Genomic DNA, 24943 nt, shown 5'->3' with positions numbered 1-24943 from the left:
AACTACTGTAAACTGCTGCTGGCTGGCTGAAAAAAATGCTTAGTTTCTCAGTGCTTATTAATGCTTTCAATATCCAAGATACAACAGTTCATTATTATTCAGCAGAGAAAATAACCTGTCTCATTTCTGTCTCCCAGATGAATTCTGTGTAATTTTCAAATTCAGAAATAGAATTTGTTGTCATATATGATCCAAATTATTCAGACTGCTCAGCAAAGAATCATTTCAGTATCTGTTAAAGCTGTAATTATATACTACCTTTCTATTTTTGAGCCAATGTTTAACATGCTATTTTCTAGAAAATACATTTTTATGTAGAGACAGGCAGTTTCCTTTATTATCTCCAAGGCTTGAAGTGACACTTTAGGTCTACTATAGAAGCAGTTCAGCTGTTCTGCTGGTCAGTGATATTGGACAGTTGTGATGGAAATTGCATATGTGTTAGTTCTTTTTTTTTTTTTTTTTATAGTCAAATTTGAAGAGACTTTTCTGCTTTGCGGAAATTCCTTTGGAGTCTTCTCTCGTATTTCAAATATTGAAGTGGAATTTAGCTTTGAAATAGCTGTTTGTTTTGAGGGAAAAATGTATTGGTTGAGCAAGTATGAGAAAACAACTCAGTAGCCCAATAGAAAATGTACTGCTTTCTGTTTGACGTTAAGAGAATCCCATATGGTTAACCCATTTTTTTGGTTGGAAAGGTTCTTAACTGCATATGTTTGTGTTGAATCTTGTCTAACGAGTCAGCTCCCTCTTGCAGAGAATGTCTTACACGGTGAAAGTTTTAAGTAGATTAGGCAGGCTATAAAAATTTTATATTAACAGCAATAAATATCAGAGCTAGTGCTGTGCTCAGTTTATTATATTAGAACTTTTAACGATATTGTATTTATTACTGCACTTCAGGAAGTATTACAAAGCTAATATAATCAATTGCCTATAAATGCTTTTACATTACAGGAGAGTATTAAATACTAACAGATTTTCATGTTGCTTTTAAACATTTGAAGTTTGGGAGTTCTGTACAGCTTCCAGACTCCTTGTACACACACCTGTGCTTTCTAGTACTGGTCTAGACCTACCTTTAGACATGCAGAATATGAATGCCAGGATGTGAATTAAACATCTAAGTTTTGAGCTAATCCTCATCAATGATTAAAAAGAGGCATTTCCTGAGGGCTGTGTATTTGACCAAAATGGGATACATCAGAGCCCTGATGGGGTTTCTTCCTGTCACTTCCAAATAAATTTGCTGTTCTGAATAAAACTGCTGTTTAATACGAGTGGTTTAGTTTGTATCCTCTAAGAAAGATTAAGTGGATGAGCAGCAAAATCAAAGGCACCTTTTTACCTTTTCTTGGCTTTTGTTTGCTGGGTTTTGAAGTCTGTTTGTGTGTCTGGGAAGATGGAGTATACATGCTGAAAGGAAGCTTGCAGCTTGACTGGCAGATGCCTGAAACAAGCAATGAGGCTGTGCGCAGTTGAGAACAGAACCCAATTCCAAGTCTAGGGAGAAGGGAAGTGTCCTTTCTAAGAACCAGAGCTACTGGGTCAGGAAGGAAAAGCTGAAGAGAGAACCATATAGAGGCTTTGCCTCAACTTGGGATGGCTTAACAGGCAGATGGTTTCAAAAGAAAATCTGCTGCAGAAGGGCTGCACTGGAACCACACTTTGTGTTAAATGTGGTCTTTTGTTAAGTTCTGCCTTTCCTCTGAGCACAGGGATTTTACTTCAGTTTCTTCTTGTGTTTCCTCAGTGTTGCACCAATGGGGGGTTCCAGACACTTCTGGAGTGTGGTGGGTTTTTTGTTTTGTTATGTTTTCCTCCAGTATAGAACTACTTCAGCCTCAGGTTTGTGTTAGTTTGTGGTTTTGTTCCCTTCCCTAGGAAAAGAGGTCTTGACTGGGTTAGTTCTTGGCCTTCAGCATATTATAGCAAACACACAAAATACCCACAGTTGTGTTTTTGTTGTTGTTGTTGTTTTTTGTTTTTTCTGTTGAGCAGTAATTAACTCTTTTCCCCAGTATGTTTGTTAAAGATACCTATCTTCTATGTCAAAAATGAAGCAGAATACTTGAAATGGTCATCTTTGATGTACAAATAGGTAGTTTCTAGTTCTGCACAATTTACATCTCATTTTCTAGTTTGTCTTTCCATCAGGTAAGTTATTTAAGCTGTGCGAAGCATGTAATCCCTATTAGGTAACAAGCCTTGCAACAACTCTGGAAGGTTATATGTAAGGATTTAACTTCCTTAATAATAATAAATTTAAATAAAATTAAATATTTAAATTCATCAATAAGAATAAGAATAAATCAATAAATATTTCATATTCAAATAATTATATTTTATTATAATTATAATTTACAATACTATATTATATATAATATTATTATATTATGTATTATATTATTATATTATACTATATATATTATGTATTTAGATATTAACGTACAATATATATTATATAATTACATATTATATATATTATATCATTAAATCATATAAATTACAAATAACTAAATTATAATTATTATAATTAATTTAAACAGTTATATAATTATTTAAAATATCATTAGTAATGAATTATTAATATCAATTATTAATAATAATTTTATATGTAAGCATTTAATTTCCTATTTCATTAGGCTGAGGTTATCCTATCACCATATGAAATACATCTTAAAGGTTAATTTTCATTGAAGAACTCAAGATGCTACTGGTATAGGTCTTGAAGATACTAGCCCTACTTTCAATTCCAAACAGCAGGGAGTCTCTAATCTCGGCACTGAATGTGGATTCATGTCTATCCAATTTTTCCTGTTCTTTTGAGGACAAATGAGTGTCTCTTTACTGAGAAGAACAACTTGATACCTGGCTCAATTTACGTTACAAATTTGGCCACCTGAGTCTTACACATGTGATTTCTTGAGGGCACAGAACAGCAGCATTATTCAAAGTCAGCTGCAGCTGACTGCATTCTTCATATAACAGATCTGTCAACTGGAAGCTCAGGAGCAGGGTTAACTGGAATAGTTAAAAGTTGATGTAGACAGCAGTGAACAGTTTCATCATCCTACCAAGCCCAGCATTGTATTTTTCTCCAAGCAGCAAATGAATAGTTATGCATGTACACCTGACAACCGTCAGGATCTGTGAATGAAGAAAAAAAAAATAAAAAAAAAATGGAAAAAGAAAAAACCCTTCACTGACTTCTCAGGATTTTAATGTTATATTTATATTAAAAACTAAGTTTAAGCCATTTAATTCAAGTGCCTGTGAAAGTTGTTTTAATGACCCAAGTGAAAATTAAGTTCTTCAGCATATGTTGTCCCTTGACTGTTCTCTTGGAGAACTGTATTTTTGATGTTTGATAATTGAATCTCTCTTCTGATTCGAAAGCTTTGTTTCTGATTAATCAGTCTTGTCAGTAGTTTTATAATGCTACACCTATTGGTTGGGAGAGTTGTAGAAAAGCTCCATATGGACTGTTCTTTTTAAAATATTTTATTTTTTCCAAAAAACACCTGTTTTGTGTGGGATTTTTTCTTGTTTGTTAAACCAAGATGTATTCAGTTTTTAAATCACATTGTGAGATAAATGGTAGAAAGTATGGAGAAGATTGCCTATGGAGTAGGCTGTTCTGAAGCATTTTCATGTAGAATCAAAGAATTTAGTTTGAAAAGGACCTGTAGAAATCATCTGGTCCAGCTTTTTCCACTTATGTTTCCCGTATTTATGAAATGTAAATGGTTGTACAGATATGAAATGGTTTCCTGTACATGAATGTTGCAGCATTAATTTCTTGAGACCATTCATTCTTAACTATGTCAAAAACCTCCTTCTGATCTTCCATCATCTTACAGTGGCTGATACAATCATGTTAGCTCATGCACTAATACCCAGCTTGTGTCCTGGCTTCAGACTCGCTTTCTTCTGTTCTATTTCTCTAAAACAAATTCTCAGTGTGTACAGCACCTAGGATAAATGTCTTGACTTGACCCAGTGGCTTTTCTGTACTGCAGTCATACAAATAAGGTACAGACTGTTTGCAGAGGTTAACTTGATCATGAATAAATGATCTGCAAGTATTCTGAATCTTCCTGAAAAGTCATTTTTAAGATATATGTACTTCTATACTTGTTTTTTGTAACAGTTTGACTTGGGTGACAAATGTCATCTCTTTTGGCTTCTACTTGCTCAGCAGATTGATCATGCAATTAGTAGCTCACTAATAATCATATAAAATGGTACAAATAATCTTCGATGAGGGTATTTTTTCTTGTTCTCTGAAAGAAACCAGTGACCTCTCAAATACCAATACTGCAGCTGTTTCTGCCTGTGGAAGAGACACAAGCTTGGCTCCATGTATGCAGGAACACCACTGGGAATTTTCATCTAACAAATTGGCGACAAAAGCATTGATGTAGTGTCCAAAATAGTTCCCAAGATGTTTGTTCTTGTGACAAAAACAAAAAAAATGTATCTTTATTTTTTTTGCTCCCCTTCACATTACCATAGGGTTTTAAAATGCAAACAATTTTCCTCTGCTGGTCCTAGAAAAGCAAATGGGAAAAAACATTTTTCTTGTAATAAAATCTTAGTATGCTTTCTTTGTTTTTATCCATATTTATAGCCATGTGGAAATAGGAAAAAAAGAAACCAAATTTCTAAGTCAATTCAAGCATGAAATATGAAATATTTAAGGACTTGAAACACTTTGATCTTTTCCAGTGAAAATATCTATTTCATTACATAGAACTGATTGCTTATTTTCTGGCAATGTATTTTTTATTTTAAAATACAGACTTGGAAAACATGCGTTTTGTCAAAAATTGACTATTTATGACACAACTCAAACTGTTTATCGGATTTAGGATAGATTGTAGCCTGAGAGACAAAGAAATGCTGGCATGCTCTGCAGCTTTGATAATAACTTTCCCTTTTTGAGGTTAAAATGGGACACAGTCCTGGAATATGCTTTTTTTTCATTTGTACTTGGTTACTCTAATGTTTTTATTTTTTTTCTAAATGCAAACATGTATTAGTATAGAGATTCAAACCTCTATATCACAAATTCATGCATTTTGCGATGCTGTCCTGGAAAGTCAGGTGAAACTGGGCTGGGGAAGTCTGTTTTGTTTAAAGACAAAGGGAATGTTTTGTCTTTACCTCAGCGAGAAAAGGGAATCCCCTTTAAAATCTGTTTTGTTGGGGGAGATTCAGAGGTTGAACTTGAGCAGGTTTCATATACAGTCTGAAAGTTGTTATACTTGAAGAAAAGTTCAGGAAATGCTGCATGGAAAAAAAAAGGTACATAAATCTCAAGAAAAACACACTACTGCTGAAAGTAATTTTAGGATTCTTAATTGAGAGAGACATTTAGTGCTGAAGATCTGGGTTAACATAACAAATAATAGCACTCGAACATGAGGTGATGAATTGGCTATATCTGGAGCGGGCAGGGGGATGGCGCACAGTCTTTCTTTTGCTAGAGCTGACACGAGTTGCTAAGGTGGTCATGATGGGAAGACAGCCTGTCTGTGTTTGTACACTAAGGCACCAGACTAGCTCTGCTGCCTCAAGCTCTGCTGCTGGTTCCTTTCTGGCTCCATAGGTGTGTTAGCACCTGGCATTTAGAATGACCTTGTTTGTCATATTAGAACTGAGATCTCATGCCTAAATTGTTTCTTGGGTTGTATGATCAAGCTAAGCATAACCACTTTTTTATGCAGTGACGCAACAAGAAATGGATCAGTAAGAAAGATTGTCTGGGTAGCGTGAAGTTCAGACTTGCTGGTGCAGGTGCTGTGGAAGATGCAACATTGGTAGAGATGGATGAGTAAAATAAACTACAGGCTTGATCTGGCATGTTAACATGACTATTTTTTTTTCTTTCTTTTTTCAACAGGGAGCAAAATGCCTTCAGGGAATATTATAAACTCTTCTGGTCAAGGTCCCTGTCTTTATGGTGAGTAGTATGACGTGATTTAAATAAAGGTGCATGAGTAGAAGAGACACCCAGTGGTCTCCCCAGAACACTTCAGTTTATCACTTGAGATTATTTCTTTACTTCCACTCGTAAGTAAAATATTTAAGAAATCCCAGCAACTTAGACTGGATATTGAACATATTATACTCCTAATTAAAAAATTACAAGGAATACTACTGAAAACAAAAAAAGATTAATTGTAAAAAAGGACTGCATAGGAAAACGTTCATATTTCAATATTGCTGTGTGGTAAGTGTGGACTAAGCAAAGATCCTCCTACTTAGGGAGGAGATGATAACAGATTCTTTAGGATTTTCAAATAAATCTTAAAATGGTATGTGCGGTCCCATTTGACATGGACTCTTCAGTATCATCCTTAAGGACTCCCCAGACAAAGCAGTATTATATTTTTCATGGATAGTTTTAAATGAAGAAGGTGCCATAGTAAATGGATGTCAGAAAAAAAAAAAAAAGTTTTGAATTTAATGTTCATGATTAGAAAACTGGATTTTGTTACCTATTTTTCCACTTTCATGCATATGGCTACATGCCTTAGAGCTAGTGTGTAGGCATGGCAGCACTCAGTTTCCAGGCTCAAGGCTTCTACAATCCTATGTCAGGTGGCTTGCTGCAATGTGTAGGGGAAGTGGATTTTTTAAGAAATATGTTGCTGAGGGGGAAAAAAAGTCAACTGGCATCCTCGTTTAGAGTATCAGTAACTTACTGCAGTTATATAAACTATTCAGATCAGGAGTCATGTCTATATATAGCTTAGCATACTTCATGGTTCAGAAATGATCGTGGTAGAAGTACTCAGAATTCTCCCTCTTGAGTAGTCTTCCCCCTGAAACCTAAAATGTCTTGTAACCTTCAAAAAAATACATTCAGATCTGTGAAAGAATCTTCAGACTTGAAGCAGAAACCACAGTATAGCAGGCAGCAGTGGGGTTCCTCTTTTTGTCCTTCAGGCAAAGCAGGCAAATTGTGATGCTTGGAAACATTGGTCTTTGTGTCAGGTCCTGGCATCACTGTGCAACGCTATTGCGTCTTTATGTTCTGACAGACTGTCGTAATGGATCATTGTAACCATTGTAACGTTCTTTTTTTTTTTTTTTAATTATCCGACATCATGAACTTTTCATACTAGAAAGTATCTAGGATGTATTGGTTGTAAAGGCAGGATCATACTGAGCATGGCTGTAAAAGTATAATCTTAAATATAGAGGCTTAGTGCATGTGACTGTAACTGGTATAGTATACGCAGAATTCAGTTACACCCAGTGAAAATTGTGATGTAAGATAGCATGAAGTCTTCACTTGTACACATGAAAATCTGAAGACCCTAGTTAAATTGTTTTTTCCTATTACTCAGCACCCAGAATAAAGTGCTCTTAACTGAACAATTTCATTTAAGCGCACCTTTGTTTAAATACTGATTTGCAAAATTCTTTTTTTCTTCTGATATGCATAATATTTTAATGTTTGAACAGAGTCATAGAATGACGCCATAAACTGGAAAAGACCTTCAGAACCATGAAGTCCAACCACCAACGTGACTTACCAAGTCCCACCACTAAACCACATCCTTCAATGCCACGTTCCAGTCATTCCTTAAATAGCTCTGGGGTGGGGACACGACCATTTCTCCTGGCAGCCTGTTGCAATGCCTAACCACCCCTGCCATGAAGAAATTCTTCCTAACATCCAGTCTGAACCTTCCCTGGCACGACTTGAGGACATTTCCTCAAGTTTCTCTGGGCAACCTGTTCCAGTGCCTCACCACCATCTGAGTGAGGAAATATAAATCTTTTTCCATATAAAAAGATTTGCATTTCCTTTCAAAGAAAAGTGTGAATCCTTGCCACCACGTTTTAATATTTTTAAAGTACCTTGATACTTACTTTTCCAAAGAGACACGGGGAGATAGGGTGGCTAGTTGAGCAATATTGATTACTGTGTCGTGATTGGTGAGAGCTGAAAGGTTATCTATATATGCTAGTGAAGTAGCTGCTCCATCCCTTGTCCTTTGTAGCTTTTTTTAGGGATCTGAAGAACCTCTTTTTCTTGCTACCTTGGAAATTCTGTTTTTAATGGTGGCTTATACCTGCCTCACAGTTTTGAAGTAAACGTGTTGTGGCAGCCAACAAGCAGCCCTGACAGTTAAACAAGGGAGTGAGGTTTTGAAGAACCACTCCTTGGCTAACACTTCGTGCAGGGAAACTCCATTTTCTCTTCATAGGAAGGCTGCTGCCCCTCCACATTGGGACAGAGTGAAACTTGGTGGCTAGCCAGCTTTTAAGATCAGGGTCAGTTTGGGACTACTGCACAGTGCTTGTAAGGGAGCACAAATAACAGCATGAGAGATTTGTAGCAGCATTTTGTAATGTTTATTAGAGCTTAAATATAGAAAGGAGAGGCAGCCTTCATAAGAACGTGGGATGAGGTCAATAAGCAGGTCACAAAGAAGTGGAAGTTTCGAAGATTTGTTTATCGAGATGTCCAGAGGAGAAGCCTACACTCGTGCAAGCATTTTGAAGTAGAATTAAGAAATCTTGCAGGACATCCATATTCTTTGCAGTTGGATAATTGTTTGGTGTGAGCTTTCTTGCTTTCTTTTATAAACTTAAAATGCAAGTCTTAACATTGGAGATTTTAACTTGAAAAAAAATCCATTTCAGTATTTGTTAGAATGGTTGTCTGTTTTTTTACTACTTGGAAAAACAAAAGTAGAATTAATGCTCTCCAATACATATAGGACTGTGTAGGTGTAGCACTGTATAGTGATTATAATATCCAGAATTAGGGACTAGTATGCAGTATTTCTTATTCATGCTAGAAAAATAGGAACATCTTGGGTTTTTGAGGTTCAACCAGCTCCTTAATCTAAATTTTTCCTTTCCAAGTAGAAAGGGTGATTGAAAAACTTCGTCAGAAGTGAGAGTTTCACACATTTTTCTGGGTATACTCATGTCCTTTCCAGCCCTTTTTTCAAAATCATACAAATACTATCACCCCATCAGCTCACACACTGTCATTCTGTGAAAAAAAAAATAAAATTCCAAACATATGGATGCTACAGAATGACAAAATGTTTACCTCTTGAAGAATGTGAATTAATAATATGTAAGCTTTACAGAAACATCTAAAAATCACACTCTGGATCACACGGTTGCTAGTTTGAAGTGTTAAAAATCATTACTGGCTTGAAGTGATGTGGGTTTTCTTTTTTAAACTAGCATCTGTTTTGTTTGCCATCTCTAGTTAGCGTTTAGAGTTCCTTCATCAGGTTTTACTTTATAGCCTTGTTGAGTGGAAATTTTGCTACAGCGTCTGCTACTTCCTAGTATTGATCACAGGAATGAGGAATGGGAATTTCAAAAGAAAAGAAAATGAAATAGTGTGCAATTTTATGGTTATTGGCAGTACCGAGATAACTGAAAATCAAGAATTTAACATGCACAAGACAGAAGAGAGAACCTCAGGTGCATGTGCTGCTCTTTTGCAAAATGTGTTATTCCTGTAGTGAGGTATCAAAGGATCCTGATCTCTGTATTGTTGCATCTTGCAAAGAAAGTATTGTTCTTTTTCTTACAATGAAATGTCAACATCTGAATTCACATTTACTGTGCATCTTCACACTGCAGTTACTACAGGATATAGGCTCAAGACAGTGAGAAAATTAGCTTGCAAAAGCTTAGTGTAAATTCATTTTTTTCAGTATCCTTGGAATAAATACTAGACAGAAAGCACAAATGTATGTTTCCAGACATGACCTTACTTTTGTTTGCTTGGTCCTTGAAAGGAACCATTTTTGCCTCTGGTGAGACAAGCAGCAGTGGGATCCAGCCCTGGGTACTGGAGCTTTGGTATTTCAAGGGTGCTAAGAGGCATAGTTACCATAGATTCAAGTCTGCTTTGAGGTGAATTTTTCCATGATAAACCCTGTGATTATGATTCTGTCCTCTCTTGAAAGTTTTAGTATCTCAGTGACATAAACATTTTTAAACATACCTATTTGTTACGTCTTTAGATTGAGTAATCATATTGTTGAATCCTGACTTGAGGAAATGTGATTTTTAAGCATTGTTTTTATAATGACCTATTTTCATACCTTTATAATGACTCACTATTTCTTTCCCATGTGGCATCTATTCTTTCAGAGCTAGGGATATTTTCAGAGTGGTATACTAACATTTCTTCACAGTCCAAAAGAATTGCTTTGAGAGGCATTTTGATAAGATTCTTAAGTGAATGAAAAGATTGAGCACAAGCAAAGAAACGTATTAAGCTCCTTACTTTAATCCTTACTAAGTCATTTAAATGTATATATATTTGCATGTGAAAGCTGCTGTATTATCATTCCAGTAGAACTGTTGATATAAATAATGCCAGTCACTGTTGTAACTTCTATTTTATTTTTAGATGGAGAAGCCTCTCTGGAGAAACACCAATTCCTATTTAATTGCCTTAGAATTTTACAGATAGAGATGAGCCCATTAATGAATCGTGCATTGCTGTGAACTGATAGGATTGCTGAAATGCCATATAGTCTAAAATTGCCATCTTTGAAAACAAAAGATTAAAAAAACCAAACTTGTCTGTCTTCAAGAAGCACAGCTATATATATGTAATACAAAACCGTGGTTGTTAATGTTCAAAAGCTTTGTTTGTTGGGGAATAACAGTGACACTTCTGTGGTATTGTGTCTGTACGTGTGGTTACGTACCTTAGTAGAGCTTTTGGCAGTTACAGGATGGAATGACAGAAAAGCTGATGATGTTTTCAGCTATGTTAAAGAAACAGTAGGACAGGCTTGCACAGGGAGATCAAGAGCTGCAGTTTCCCCACTTGGAGCAAAACTGTGGCATCCAGATGTTCTCAAGCAGGTATTAAGGACACACTATGAAACTTCAGCTTCATCATAAGGGTTGGAGGTCTACGAAGGACAGATGCATGAGTTGTTCCCAGACATATTGCAGCTGAATGAGTTTTTAGAGATAGGTAGTAAGGGAGGGGCACAGGACTGCGCCTGGCTGGAAGGGGAATGAGAAACAGTCTTTAAATAACTATTTAAGGAAGGAGAATTTGGGAAGAGAGAATTGAAAATTTGAGATTATCCTATTCCTAAGTATAGGAAATTTGATCTCATCATTCAGTTCTTGATTTATTTCTCCATTTGTGATGTGGAGACTAGAAAATGATAATCTCCTGCATAACAGTTGTATTCTGCCTATCAGTCAGAAGATACACAGAAGTGTTACTCCTTTTGTACTGTTAAAACTTACCAAAAATTAACAATGATAAGGAACTAGTTAAAGTTACTCATCTCTTTCATAGTCCATCTTGATTTCTTGATTTGGACATGTTACCAAAGATAGAATTCACCACCTCAAGGTTAGATGGAACTCTAGATGTAGCGGCTTTTCTTTTTTTTCCAAGAAAATGTCAAGAAGAGGACAAGAATTTGCAGGTAATCATAAAGTAGAACTAGGCCTTTAGTCAGTGTGCTCTCTTCACAGACACTAATGCCTTGAAAGCATCTCAGACTTCTATGCTGACACCCTTAAGTACATCACAGAGGAGGAAATCAATGAGGCGGTGCTTTTTGAGGAACTCATAGATGGAAATCTTACCCAGGTGGCTTGGTTGCCTCTTCAGAAGTTTCTCTAGAGCAGAGAAATCCATCAAAGACCTAACAGTAAAGAGGGGCAAATGTACGGTGCAGGCTGTTCTACTGAGCATGCCACATTTGATCTAAGCTTTTTGGAGTGAAGAGAGAAAGTCAAGGGGAAGGAGGGGAAATCTTTAGAACTGTTGTCCTGAAGCAGCTCTCCAGGAACATGGGGGAATGCTATTTGAAGACAAATAGTTTGGTTATCTTTGTGCTGAGCATTAATAGGGGGAGCCTTGGGTAAAGTTACTCATCTTATTTTGCTTTCCAAATGGAAAGTCCAAAATCATTACAGTTAGCAGCTGCTCCCTTTAAAAGCAAAGGACTAAGAAAAACAGTTTCACCCAAACAAACAGAAACAAAGTACATAGCAAGTGACAAAAAAGGAGTAAATAAGGTGTAAAACGAAAATATAATATTCCTTGTTTTGATTATATTAAATGATAGAGGAAGAAAGGATTGTCCTTTGTCCAGGAAGAAAGCATGGAGTGCTTTAACACAGAAGAGGCCTCTTAGCATGTTTGCTACCACCTTGAACTGACAAGGACAGAAAAACTTAGGATTTTCACAGGTTATGAAAACCACGATTACTTTTTGATTTTTCTTAGTTGTTTTGTTTAGGCATAGCCAAGATGAGATTTCCCTGTCCTGATTCGCCATCGCATCGTTACAGGAAAGAGTCTGTGCTGTAAAGAAGAGCCCCAACAGCCCCATTTGGTTGGAGTTTGGTTGAAACTCCCAGGTTGCTTTAATTCTGGACTTTGAAAGTTTTGTAATCAGTGTAATGTATTGAGAAAGAAGGGCCACAGATATCATCTGCCCAGTTTTAATGAAAGCGTGTCCTCCTTCCCCCCCCCCAAGTATTCCTTATAAACAGATGAGTTTGTACCGTATTATCTGCTAGATGCTCAGACGTGCTTGAGAACTGAATTGCATTTCACGGAGGCTGAAACTTCTAGTCTTACAGTGATCTCTGAAAGCCTAGTAAAAGGCAAATGTTGCAAGCGTGTTAACTAGGCAATTAGATGTAGAGATATAATCCCTGAAAATACAACCCTGGTTCTAATGATAGATATACTTGAGACAAAACAGATGTTTTGTTTTGAGGATTTTTATCCACAGATACCTTACACTGAAGAAAGGATTTAAGACTTTACAGATGGTAAAGCTACATCTTAAATGAACGTAGGCTGCTTAAGGATTTATTTATTTTTTGATTTGAACGAGTAAACCTTAGAACAGGTATTGAGAATAAAGTATTACATGCATTTTTAGACCATATGTATATGCTTAGATTCATTCTTTTCCATTTTGATATCTTTGGCTGTATGGGCTTTAATTGCATTTCCTTTTTCAACTTGGGAGGTTTTCTTTCGATATTTTGGTATCTATCAAGGAAGTACGTGGTAGCTACTGGTAAAGAAACCTTATTTAGAATGACGCCAGGATGCCAGCAAATACTTTTTAGTAGAAATCAGTACGAGGCCAAGAAGCCTCAAAACTGCACAAATAAATTATCATTTCTCTCACCAGTGTCTTACTTTCCTATTTTTAGTCAGTTCTAATGTGCTTTTAGAAACAAAACAAAACAAAACAAAAAAAAACAGTACTGTTCTAATGTCCTATTTTGACTTGAAAACAAAGGGGTTTGTTTTTATAATCTAAAATTGTTGTTTTAGGTCACAAACAATTTATGAAGGGAATTACTCTAATATATGATGTTTTTAATATCTTAATTTGCCTACTGATTGAAGGATTATTGCACATCCTTTCCATAGTTCTAAAATTATTTGCTGATTGTATGCCAGTTTCATCAGAGTAGTGTAAACGTAAAGAAAACTGCATGCTGATCAACAGAGCTGCCTTGTACCTATTTCACTAATTCAGTCATTCAGAAACTCAATGTGATGATGGCCAGTTATTGATGTCTTGAAATTTGTCTATTTTACCTAAAATATGTCGATACGATGTTGAGAGAATACTAATACGACTTGGCAAAAATCTCTCAAACCATGAACTGATGTGAGTTGTTACAGTAGTGCCCCATAGCACATCACTGTGAATTATGAATTAATGCTGTTTTTCTTTCTTTCAGGCCCACTTGTATTCAGTGAGGTTAAAGAAGTTCTGAGATCACACCCAAGAAAATGGTATGTTTTTCTTTTTTGTTTTTATAATCTTGATTATTTTTTTCTTGGCCATTTGTGTTTTTCTAGATTGGGTGTTACATAATGGTCTGCAGAGGGACTTGGTTCTGTGCTTTACTCATGAATTTCAGTCAATACATTTAATTTAGCTGTGCAAGTTTTAATACTTTCTGCAATGAGAATGCGTCTGAGCCCACTGTAAGTTGTACATAAATTTTCCTGAAGTTAGTGCTAAGTGTTCTAGACCAATCTTTCTAGATGGAACTAAATGATGGGGAACTTGAAGTACTTAGAAATTATGTAACCTAAGCATAATTTTTATTCCAGTCTGTGTGTGTCCCTCATTTCTTTAGTGATGGCTGAATTAATTTAGTAATTACTTCCCTCTCTATTGACTACTTGACTAATTACTAGAATAATCATTAAAGTAATTACTTCTTTGTTGACCAAGGGAAATCTTGTTGGTAAAAATCCATACATGTTAACAAATCAAAATTTGAAAGCTTTTTTGCTGCACAACTGGTTCACCAAAGAAAATTTAAAGGAGTTACATGATGAGGTGCATCCAAGTGGGGAGTGCACCTTCCCTGGTCTCCTGCACAGGCACTGTGCCCCTGCTTTCTTTTTTTCTCAGACTACTGCGTGTCTCAGGTCAGTTGGAAAGAAAAGGCAAATTCCCTGAGCTGGGTAGCATAGTAATTCACCATAATTAGAAGCTTTTACACCATAGGTATTGTATTGTTCTTTAGAATAAGACAGCCTGAGTGCTGAAAATGTTGATTTTGTGTGGACTGTCTCATGCAGACTTAGCCCAATGGCCTTCTGTGAGAAAATTACTAATAAATTAGGAAATGAGAACTTGTAACAGTCAAACTTACACACTTGATTCAGTAGAGCTCTTCAGTAGAAACTGAAGTGATTCAGTGAATTAGGACTTCAGTTCTCCACAAAAGGCACACTGTGTTGCTAGTGGAGCAGGGCTTTCCCAGCGATGTGATGGTACCTTTTGACCAAATACTTGAATGGTGATAGTAGGAAAATCAAACTCCTACTTCTGCCTTTAAGTGAACTTGCAAAGCAGCAAAATTTAGCTAGTAATGTGCTTTTTTCTTTTTTACGCTTAATGTTTTAAATCAAATAAAGCTGTCCTTTGTTCATGATCTGAATGAGGACATGGCCCTCAGTATTACACAGTAGCCTGTCTTTGCTAAGCCTTCAGCATGGCGTGGTAGTATATATGCTGTCTCTAGGTTTCCCTGCAGCTTTGAAGAAAACTTGAACTTACTCCACTAAACATTTGTGAAGAATCAGCTAACTTGCCATTTTAGGCATCCCGTCTAAGAAGTTTGAAAGTACACTCATGGGTGGGCATTGGAAATGCTCTGGCTGACAGAGATCCTCGTGTCTCACATGACAGTGAGCATCGCAGTAGCATACGTGCGGTATGCTGAGGGGAATTTCCCAACACTTAAATGTTTCTTTTGGGTAAAGGATTGGAAAGAGGTCTCACCTAGTAGATGTTCCATTGGGTTTTACTTTGAAAATCTGAGTCCTGACAGTCTTTCTGTTGACTGTCTTTCATTAGCTTATTTGTAGCTATTGATAATATAGCTTTGATAATATAGCTTATTCGTAGCTAGTTAATTTTTTAAAGAGGTCGTGTATGTGAATAACATGTCATTCAGGAGCACATATGTTTTGAGATTGCCATGTATAATAAGAAGGACTACAACCTCTCTGGCTATTATTTACACAGGAAATGTAACCATATTATCTTAGCAACTGACACACTCTGCTGTAAAACATGCAGAAATCCTCCCAGATGATGGCTGGAGTCCTTTTTCTAGCTGTCAAAGACTCGTCAAGCGTTTGCATTTACAGTAAGGCTGGTTAATACGATGCTGTATCTGACTTACCTGTGGGTTGCTGATTAGTTTGGTGTTCATGTAAAGACATTTGGAAAGGATCGTAGTGCTGCAGAGGTTATTTAATAAATCAATCTGAAAAAATCAGGTTACAGCCGTCAAAAGCCAATATTGCAAACTGTACTTGGCCGTTTTAAACCCTTTCAGGTTTCTGGAAAAAAAAAAAAATCCTCCATTTCATTTCAGTGTTTTCCCTGAGTACAGCACTACTCTTATTTCAGTTTTACAGTTATCTGCAGTGCTTGGAGGCCAGCCAGTTTGACCAGAGAGCTACAGCCAGGCCATTTTATAATCTTGAGGTACTTAGCACTGAAGATTCCCTGCAAAGATTGCAGTATTGAATTGAAATTACTCTCCATACATCGAAAGTATGTTAAATGCCTTGTGCCTGGAAGGGGCAGCTGGTAGGGCAGAAAGTATTTTATCTACATTGAGTTAAGATTGGTCTAATTGTCCACATTAGCAATCAGGGAAGGCATCATAGGAAAATGGAGAGTGAAGGAAATGGAAATAAAAATCCATCAGGAGTGTTGATTTTGAAGCTCCTAGCTGCACAGCTAGCCTTACCTTTGAATTAGGGAAGGGGAGTGTCCTTTGTGGGTTTAGGAGGGAGGGAGAAAGGGGGTCCAGTAACCAAAATGCTATAGCAATAGTTGGCTGTATAATTTTTCAGGAGTATGATAGAATATTTGAATAAAAGGCTCACAATGATAGCTTAGCATTAAATTTGTAACAAAGTGTGGTCTTTACTTATAACCCTTTCATAATATGAAGCTACTAAATACTACAGTTGTTGTTGACTTGATTTTCATTTTTAGAGAATAAAGAAGCAATAAAAACCTTTAGTGGCTTTCTTTCTTTTTAATAAAGCTTTTCTGAATAAAGTGCATTTTTAATCTCCTATAGCAAATAATATTGTATAATTCTTATGAGTTTCAAAATGCCCTAAAAGTTAGTTTCGTAGCTGTTGCATCACTTACTTTTCTCTAGCTGGTTACCTATATTGTAGCTTTTTATCCTAACTTTTGTTAGGTCAGTGTTTAAAAACAGTAATGACTTAGAAATGGCTTTAAAGATTAATAACCCCATTTGGGTGATGCACGGTGATTTATAAAAATAGTGCTATAATCAGAGCACTTACTGATTTTTCATGTTTGTAATGAACATATGTACAATTACAATAACAAAAAAGACAGGTTTTTAGTCTGAAATAAAGTTTTATATAAATTTAATTTCCTAAGATCTATTACTACTTTTATGATAAAAGGGCCCCCACCCACAATATCAATTTTCTTCCTAATGTGATATTTTTTTTCTTGAACTTTGTGTTGGCCTAACAGAGAGCTAGTAGTAGTGCAGTAATCTGGACTGGGTTACCTTCTTGCCAGTGGCCATAAGTGGTTATCTAGAAAAACCTAATGAAGTTGGTGATAATGGGGATATAGACAGTAAATATCCTAGTAAACCTTTCTTCTTTAACGTATGCCTTTCAGGAGACATAGAAGCTGTCTAGAAATTGGCAGTTTAGGAGTGTATTCTACAAACTGATGTCATCTAGGGAGAGAAGGTAGATGTCCATGTCTGCCAGCCCTATCAGGCTGTTCTTGTTGACTTAAAAAGTTCTTCCACTTACTTCATTGTGCACTGATTTCTAGAATAAAGGCAATACTAGCCCTCTGGAAGTGAAACAAAACAAGGAAATGGGATTTCTGTGGGTTGCTGCGTTCTGAGGTCAATTTTAATGCTTTCTGAGGTCTCGAATTACTGTTCTGATGCAGTCAGACCCAACTTACTTGTTATCTCTTATTCAGGACATCCAAGCTATCTTTTATTCACTACATACTGCATCAAAAATAAACTTACTTCCCTTTGAGGAACAAATACGGTGTTCAAGGAAAAAAATAATCTGTATCTGGTAAGCATGAAGTTTATTCTTGGAATTTGAACAAACCTTTTCTTCTGCCTTGTTCTGCCTTCTGCCCATTCTGCCTTGAGTCAAGACATCAGCTAATTTCCTTAGGCTCTGTTGGAGAGGCCGTTCTTTAATGTTTGAGCCTTTTCCTCTTCTCCCTATGCCTGTGGTAAGGTTGGCAGCCATTTGTTACTCTGTCTCCTAAACCATTCAACCAGGAAAATAAGCATGAGGTACATGTGAAAGTTTCTTAGAATACAGAAAATGAAGAGAAATGGGGAGATTGATGGGAAAACTAGGTGTTCGATCAGAGCAGAGGCATGATTTGTGACGTTTGGTTTCTGTTTTGTTGCATAGGCACTGGAGTTAAGATAAACTCCGAATAATGAAACTGTAGAGGCTATAGAGCATGACCTGTTTGTATGTTCTTACAGGCCCTGTCAGCAGCTACGTCCTGCAGTCATTTCAAGGTATGCCATTATAGGGTAGATTCAGATTACATGTTAGGAAGAAATTCTTCACTCAGAGGGTGGTGAGGCACTGGTACAGTTTGCCCAGAGAAGCTGTGGCTGCCCCATCCCTGGGGTTGTTCAAGGCCAGGCTGGATGGGGCTTTGGGCAGCCTGGGCTGGTGGGAGGGGGCCCTGCCTATGGTAGGGGGGTTGGAACTGGATGAACTTCACAGTCTCTTCCAGTCGAAACTGTTCTGTTAGTCCCATTCCAACATCAAAGGTTTTAAGAGTGAAGTCTGCTTTGACTGTGCCTTCACATAGTCAGGTAAACACACCAGCAATAAGCCATCTGACAGGATACAACGATCACAATGGCACAGAAAAATCAGAGAGAAAGTACATTGTTTGTACCATTTGTCTACTTACACTCTGAAGTCATTGTGTTTTCAAAATCTATTTTTCTCAAATAAAAGAGATTCAAAAATAAATCACCATAGAACCATTCTGTAAATCACTTTAATATAAAATATATATATATTTTTTAATACTCTAATACATTTATTTCAGATTACCCAAAGATGATGTGTTTGCTCAGATTTCATACCGCCATGGATGAGTGCTGTCTGTAACAGGTACCAATCAGTCTGAGAGTCACTTTATTTGTTGCAGTGGAGTTGAAAATGATTCTAACCTTTTCAGGTCAGATTTTTATTCCAAAAGTTGGCAGAAGGATATTACTTGCATAGATAATTCAAAACAACCTGTTTGCATTTTCTTCACTTGAGACTTTGTGTAAGGAAAAAAGAATAATATTAAAAAAAATCCACGTGAAAAAAAATGCAAATAAATGTAGTTTTCAAATTGCTATTCAGATTGTAATCCTAATTCAAAGTCAGAATTTGCCTTTAGCAAATTTGGATTTAGCAGAGATGGAAACCTGTTCTTTGATGCTGTGCTGGGAAAGAAGAATGTATCTTGTTTAATATGATAGGACTTAAGCATATGCATAATGTGAAGCATACAGTTACCACTGCAAGTAATGTTCTCTAATTAAGCTTTAATACAGTGCAAATAAATTCAGATCTGACATGCTAGAACACATTATTTCAGGAAATAATTTGTGCTTTAATGCTACATGTAACATTTTGTGGTGTTTTCTAAATGTGACCCTGAATTAAAGGGTCGGCTTTACCAACCTTCGGAGATACGTATTATTTCATATCTCTTAATTTCATGTCAGTATTTTCTGGCTCAGGTTTATTTATCTTGAAAATATTTGTTAAATTTTGTTTTACCTGTTATATTTTTGTTTTACCTATTTGTTAATTTTTGTTTTACTGTAATAGAAGTAATGTAGACGATAAGCATGTCACACCTGAATTCCTTGTGTTCAATGGACTCTACAACCAGAGTCCTGATAGATCTGATGACATTGCTACCGATAGTATAGCAGAGTGGGGTTGCTTTCTGCTTTGAGTAGGGTTCAACATAATGTTTGAACTCCTCCATTAAATTTGAGCTCAGTTTTATTGTCTGGCTTGCTGGTGATGGGTAGACTCTTACTTATTTTTTGCACAGCTCTGCAGAATCATGAAGGTAAGTAGGAGTTTGAAACTGTATTGTATTATCCAACAGTTCACAGAAATCAAAGCCCAGGATTGACAGCTTTTTTAAGGCACCTATGTTATATGGGGAATTTCTGAAACTTCTATAGCTATATCACATATGTTGAGAGGAGTCAAATGAATCTTGTGATAACATTTGAATTCTGCAGACCTGTTCTCCCCACCCCTCTTCATCTGTCATTATTTGCTTCTCTAGTCTTGATTTTGACTGGCTAGATGTTTGTTTGTTTGTTTGTTTGTTTCCTCTGATAGTGCTGGAAAATTAACAAACTTCTAGAGAGTTATTAATCTACTGGAAAGTCTTAGCAATCTTTCTTGGCATCATTCAAGCAGTAATTCAGTCCTCAAATTTAATGGAGTATAAGGTAACAAGCCTCATAATGTAAATAATGAATCATAGAATCATAGAATCATAGAATATCCTGAGTTGGAAGGGACCCTTAAGGATCATCAAGTCCAACTCTTGACACCGCACAGGTCTACCCAAGTTCAGACCATCCAACTTTTGTCTAGCTGTTCAGAAACTATTCTTCTGTGCTTTACTAGGCAGAAACCCCTTGCTAAAATTCTCTACTGAAACATCTTCTGTAAATTAAACAAAACTGTCAAATACCAAAAATCTATTTTGGGGGGGTCGGGTATGGGAGGTGTCTGCTTTGTTTGTATTATTATTTTTATTTTTTTTTAACATTTCTTATGTTTATGTAATAAATAGCCTCTAACATGTGCCTGTTTACACTTACTAACAATTCCTAAATGTAATTGTTTAATAGAAGTATAGCAAGTTTTCCATTGTTAAAATCACAGCTAACCAAAGGAAGACAGCAGCCCTTGTAATAGTAACATCGCTCTACTGGGGCATGCTGAAGTTCACGAATAGTAGTTACGAAAGAAGCCTCTTCCCCAGCACTGTGCATGAAACTTTAACTTACTGCTCTTCACACTTTGTGTGTCCCAAAGAGGACAGGAACAGACGGATTGTGGGCAGAAAAAGTAAAAAAATAAAATAAAAACGAAAGCACAATGAAGCATGCAGATTTTTTCCATCTTTCTATTTGCAAGGGAGCTTTTTTGTAGTTTTAAAGTGCAGAGCTTATACACAGGTCTATGTTGTGTGTAGAAGCTTGTGACACTTTTACACTATTCAGGAGTGACAGCAAAGTTGCATTCTGAGAAGAACTGATCTTATGGGAGATTTCCTTTGTGAGTATTCAGCTGAGTCAACAGAAGTCTCCATACATTCACCATGGTGACATGCTGTGTACTTACAAGCTGCAATCAGCATTCAGTTATGTGTACATGATCTGGGTTTTGCACTTTCTATGCTACAGGTGCAGAATTCATCTAGCTCCATGCAGAGCTAAGGCACTTGTGGCAGGTCAGATGTGCTGCCACAGAAAAAGAGCTACCCTGCTCTCTGGTTGTCTCAAATACAAAACCAATTAACTTACCTTTGCATGTATTGCAGCGTAGAGCCTGCTCTTACAAATCTGTTAGAATTAAATGAACTTCTGCAGAGTTAGCCAGTGTCACATGTCAGGAACTGGAAACATAAAGAACTATACCTTATTAATTAACTGTGTTTACCATTTCAGCTAAAGTCCAGGTGGGTTTGTTAGCTCTAGCTTAGCATTGCTTCCATGGGAGGTTTAGGTATTTTTGCAGAGTTGCATGTGCCTTGCTTGGCACTAGGTCACCTTGTCCTCTGGGTGCTGGAGGTGTTGTGTGGGTGGGTGAAGGTACACCAGTTCCTCATGGTAAACCTGACATAAAAACGCATACGTAGTACAGGGTTTCTAAATACTGTGGAGTGAATCATATTTGTACTTACTGATATTGGCGCTCCCCATCCAGACCTGTGCTCTGCAGAATGCCCTGTAATCTGTACCTCCAGGGTTCTGCTGTTTAAGCTGTGCTTGTCCATACTGCCAATTAATGGAGCACTGACAGTATATGGAAATCAAGCATCTGTGGACAAGCAGTTCCTCTTCTCACTAGAGTCAGGAGTAACTAGGATGAGTAGGGCATGAAACAGTAACTGAAACACTACTTCAGAGTCCTCTATGGAACAAACATATGGTCTGAGAACATGCTGTATCTCATCCAGCAAGCCTTTGGTTTGCGATGCTGCGTACCTCCATCAAGCTCTGAAAACCTCTCTAAATTCGTGTGTTGGATGGGTTGCTGCACTGTGGTCAACCATCACATATGGTTATGTCCACTTGTATCCAAATACATCATCACATTCATCCCAAGGTACTGCCAATTGCCATATGGTAATCAGTTTTGTAATTTACATTCACCTGTTGGAATTAATCTCCTTGTGTAGATAGGCCTAACCGTTTTAGTGATAGGCCACTAATGCATTCAAACACTGGTCAAGATAAAAAACATGGCTGTAAATGTTTCCTATGATGACTTGTAAAAATATGTCTATTTTATTGAAGGTTGACACTTCACCCAAACCATTTTTTTCTGAGAAAGGAGAGTAACCAGATCATCTACAGGATGAGTGCATGTTTATAGATTCATCACACTGATGTTTGTTGCTAAGTGTTTTTGGTTTTATTTGTTTGTTTCCAGGGAGTAGAAAACTTGTGTCTAAGTAGAGAAAGAATGCTTAGGATGAGAGACGTGCCTCTGGAGAGATGCAGAGAAATGCAGCAGCAGGCAGGGAGGGAGAGAGAAAACTTCAGCACAAGATAGGCCCTGCCTTGCACCTGTCATTACTGCCTGTCTTCTCCCAGAGTGCCTGAATTAACTGTCATAGGTAAGAAGTAATTTCTTCTCTCTATGATTCTCAAGTCCTCAGTTGAGTATTTTACTTTTTAATCTTAAGTCCAGCTGCATTAGCCAACTGAAATTCAACCTTTTCCATAATCCAAGGTAATAATTTTTTAGTGTATCTACATGCAATTTTGCATTGTAAATTGCTTTCAGGTGATGCAACGTGTTTTTAAGGTATTTTCATATACCATTAGTTTTATGTATTTCACTGGATCTGTACATGAGAGCAAGATAAGCAATATGGTCTGTATAACACAAAATAAAGGGTATTGAAAACCGTCAGTGGGAGTATAAAGATCATTGTGGGATGGTGCTAAATTACGTGATGTTTTAGAAAAATCTCCCAGAATATTCATACAATGACATGTCAAACACATACTGGTCTTAGCAAAAAGAGGTAGTTGTTTCCTCATTTTAACCCTGCCACAGCCACCATGCAGATTTACAAATTTCAAGACGGCAAATTCAGTGTAATTGTAGTTATCTAATACTCTGTAACATTTTTAGCAAAATGTGTAAACATGAACCTGGAGATTTTGTGATGTTAATAACACATGAAGAAACATGCTAGTGTTTGAAAAGCTATGAATTTTAAAAACAACTCACTAAACATAATAAATGGTAAGTTTCATAGACATTTTAAAGAAAAGGTCTTGAGACAAAGTGCAGTCATTTCTTCCATTTCTGTGCTTCATGTTTTGCTCTCTCTCCTAACTTTCCTTTTCGCTGTTCTGTAAAACAGAAGAAAAATCCCAACTTCTTCAAATGCAGACTAAGCTGACAAAACATTTTTAACCTTTCTCTTTATGTAGTACTGCAGGGTCGTTTAAATGTTTGCTGTTATGCCATATGTTTAGAATTTTTATTTTAGAAAGTTTTAACATTTGATAGATTTAAAAATATTGTTTTGAGCATTTCCCTGTTCACAACCTTTGTTTGGGGCTGCAGATTTTGGCCTTGTTACTGTGTCTTGAGAGGCATCTATCCACTTCTCTGGAGATGGCTTCTGGCAACCCTCTGGCGGTTGTATTTATTTTAAATGGACATTCAAAGAATTAAGGAAAAGTTGAAGACTCAATATGATCCATCCACTAAATAGCTGTATCAGAGGCTGAATACTGGTGACTTGACCATTGGAACATTCATGTCAGGGGCTGGAGTTTTGTAGTTTAAGATGCCCTAAAGAAAAGACTGGCAAGATAAATGCAATTGTTTTGAATCTTCCTGTTTGGGGATTTCACTATAATCTAGTGGAAACTTCTGATAAAATTCTGAATTGGCACCTCCTAGTCTGTACAGCAGTCTTCCTTATAAGGAAGGAAGAATTTCAGTTCACTGATACGTTTTCAGTTAGTTGGAAAGTTTTCTGCTTTTGACAGAACAGCCAGAAGCAGAGGAGGGTTTGGCTGGTGTTTGTACTGTCAGGCAGCAATGTAGTTATGCCAGCCTTGTTATGCTAGCCAGAACAAATGTTGTTTTGTACATCACTTTCCTCTTAGTGTACTCAGAGCTGTCTCTCCAGCCATTCTCTGGACAAAGCTGAATGGGTTGCCCCATTGTTGTGTTTTTCACAGAACATTGAGGTTGGAAGGAACCTCTGGAGATCTAGTCCACCCGTCCTGTTTAAATCAGTATCAGCTGTACTTCAGGCTGTTGTTGTTTTAAATATATCTACGAATGGAGAATCTTCAGCCCTCTTTGGGAAACCCATTGTAACACTCAATCAACCTTGGATTAAACAGCTTTTTCCTATGTTTAAATGAAAATCTAAATAGACGTTACTTCTTGACCTGTTGTTGCGCACCGAGAAGAATCTAATTTCTTTTTTCCCCATCAGTCCTTTGCTGGACTCTCCTAGTGTGCCCATGTTTCTATAGAGCTGTTTTTTGGCCATTCAGGCCCCAGCCTGCAGTGGTGTAGGGGATTACTCCTTCCCAGATGCAGGGCTTGGCCTTTCCATTTGAACTCACTGACATTCCTGTTGTCCCGCTTCTCCAGCCTGTGTTTATGCAAGGCAGCACAACCAGCTGTTCCTCCCACTTCTGTATCATCTGCAGGTTTGTTGAGGGTGTCCTTTATCCCATCATCCACAGCACTGATGAAGATGTTAAACTGCACTCCTCTAGTGTGTTACCTCCATCTGGACTTCATGCTGCTGATCACAACCCTTTGAGCCTGGCTGTTCAGCCAGGCCTCAGTCCACCTCGTGCTCCACTTAATGTAGTCTGTACTTTAGCAATTTGTCAGTGAGGATGTTACAGGAGACAATGTTGAAAACCTTACTAACATAAAAATGAGCAACATGTGCTTTTCCTCATCTACTGAGCCACTGTTCTTCATTGTAGAAGGTCATCATATTCTTCCAACATGATTTCATCTTTGGAAACCCATGCTGACTACTCACAGTTGTGTTCTTGTCCTTCCTGTCTTTGGAAA

General features: G+C 37.0%; 1 long non-coding RNA gene across 18 annotated transcripts in view; it reads left to right on the top strand.

Moving 5' to 3' along the window:
• Positions 1–22321: 22321 nt before the first annotated feature.
• Positions 22322–24943, top strand: part of LOC137859117 (uncharacterized) — a 346743-nt gene continuing 344121 nt past the window's right edge. For all 18 annotated transcript variants that reach the window (XR_011098165.1, XR_011098152.1, XR_011098167.1 and 15 more), the window contains exon 1: positions 22322–22490. This is a non-coding gene — a long non-coding RNA (uncharacterized lncRNA). The remainder of the gene's footprint in view (positions 22491–24943) is intronic.

The sequence above is a fragment of the Anas acuta genome, chromosome 7, assembly GCF_963932015.1.
Source record: "Anas acuta chromosome 7, bAnaAcu1.1, whole genome shotgun sequence".
In the NCBI taxonomy this organism is placed as follows: Eukaryota; Metazoa; Chordata; class Aves; order Anseriformes; family Anatidae; genus Anas; species Anas acuta.
This window is presented reverse-complemented; position numbering and strand designations above follow the sequence as displayed.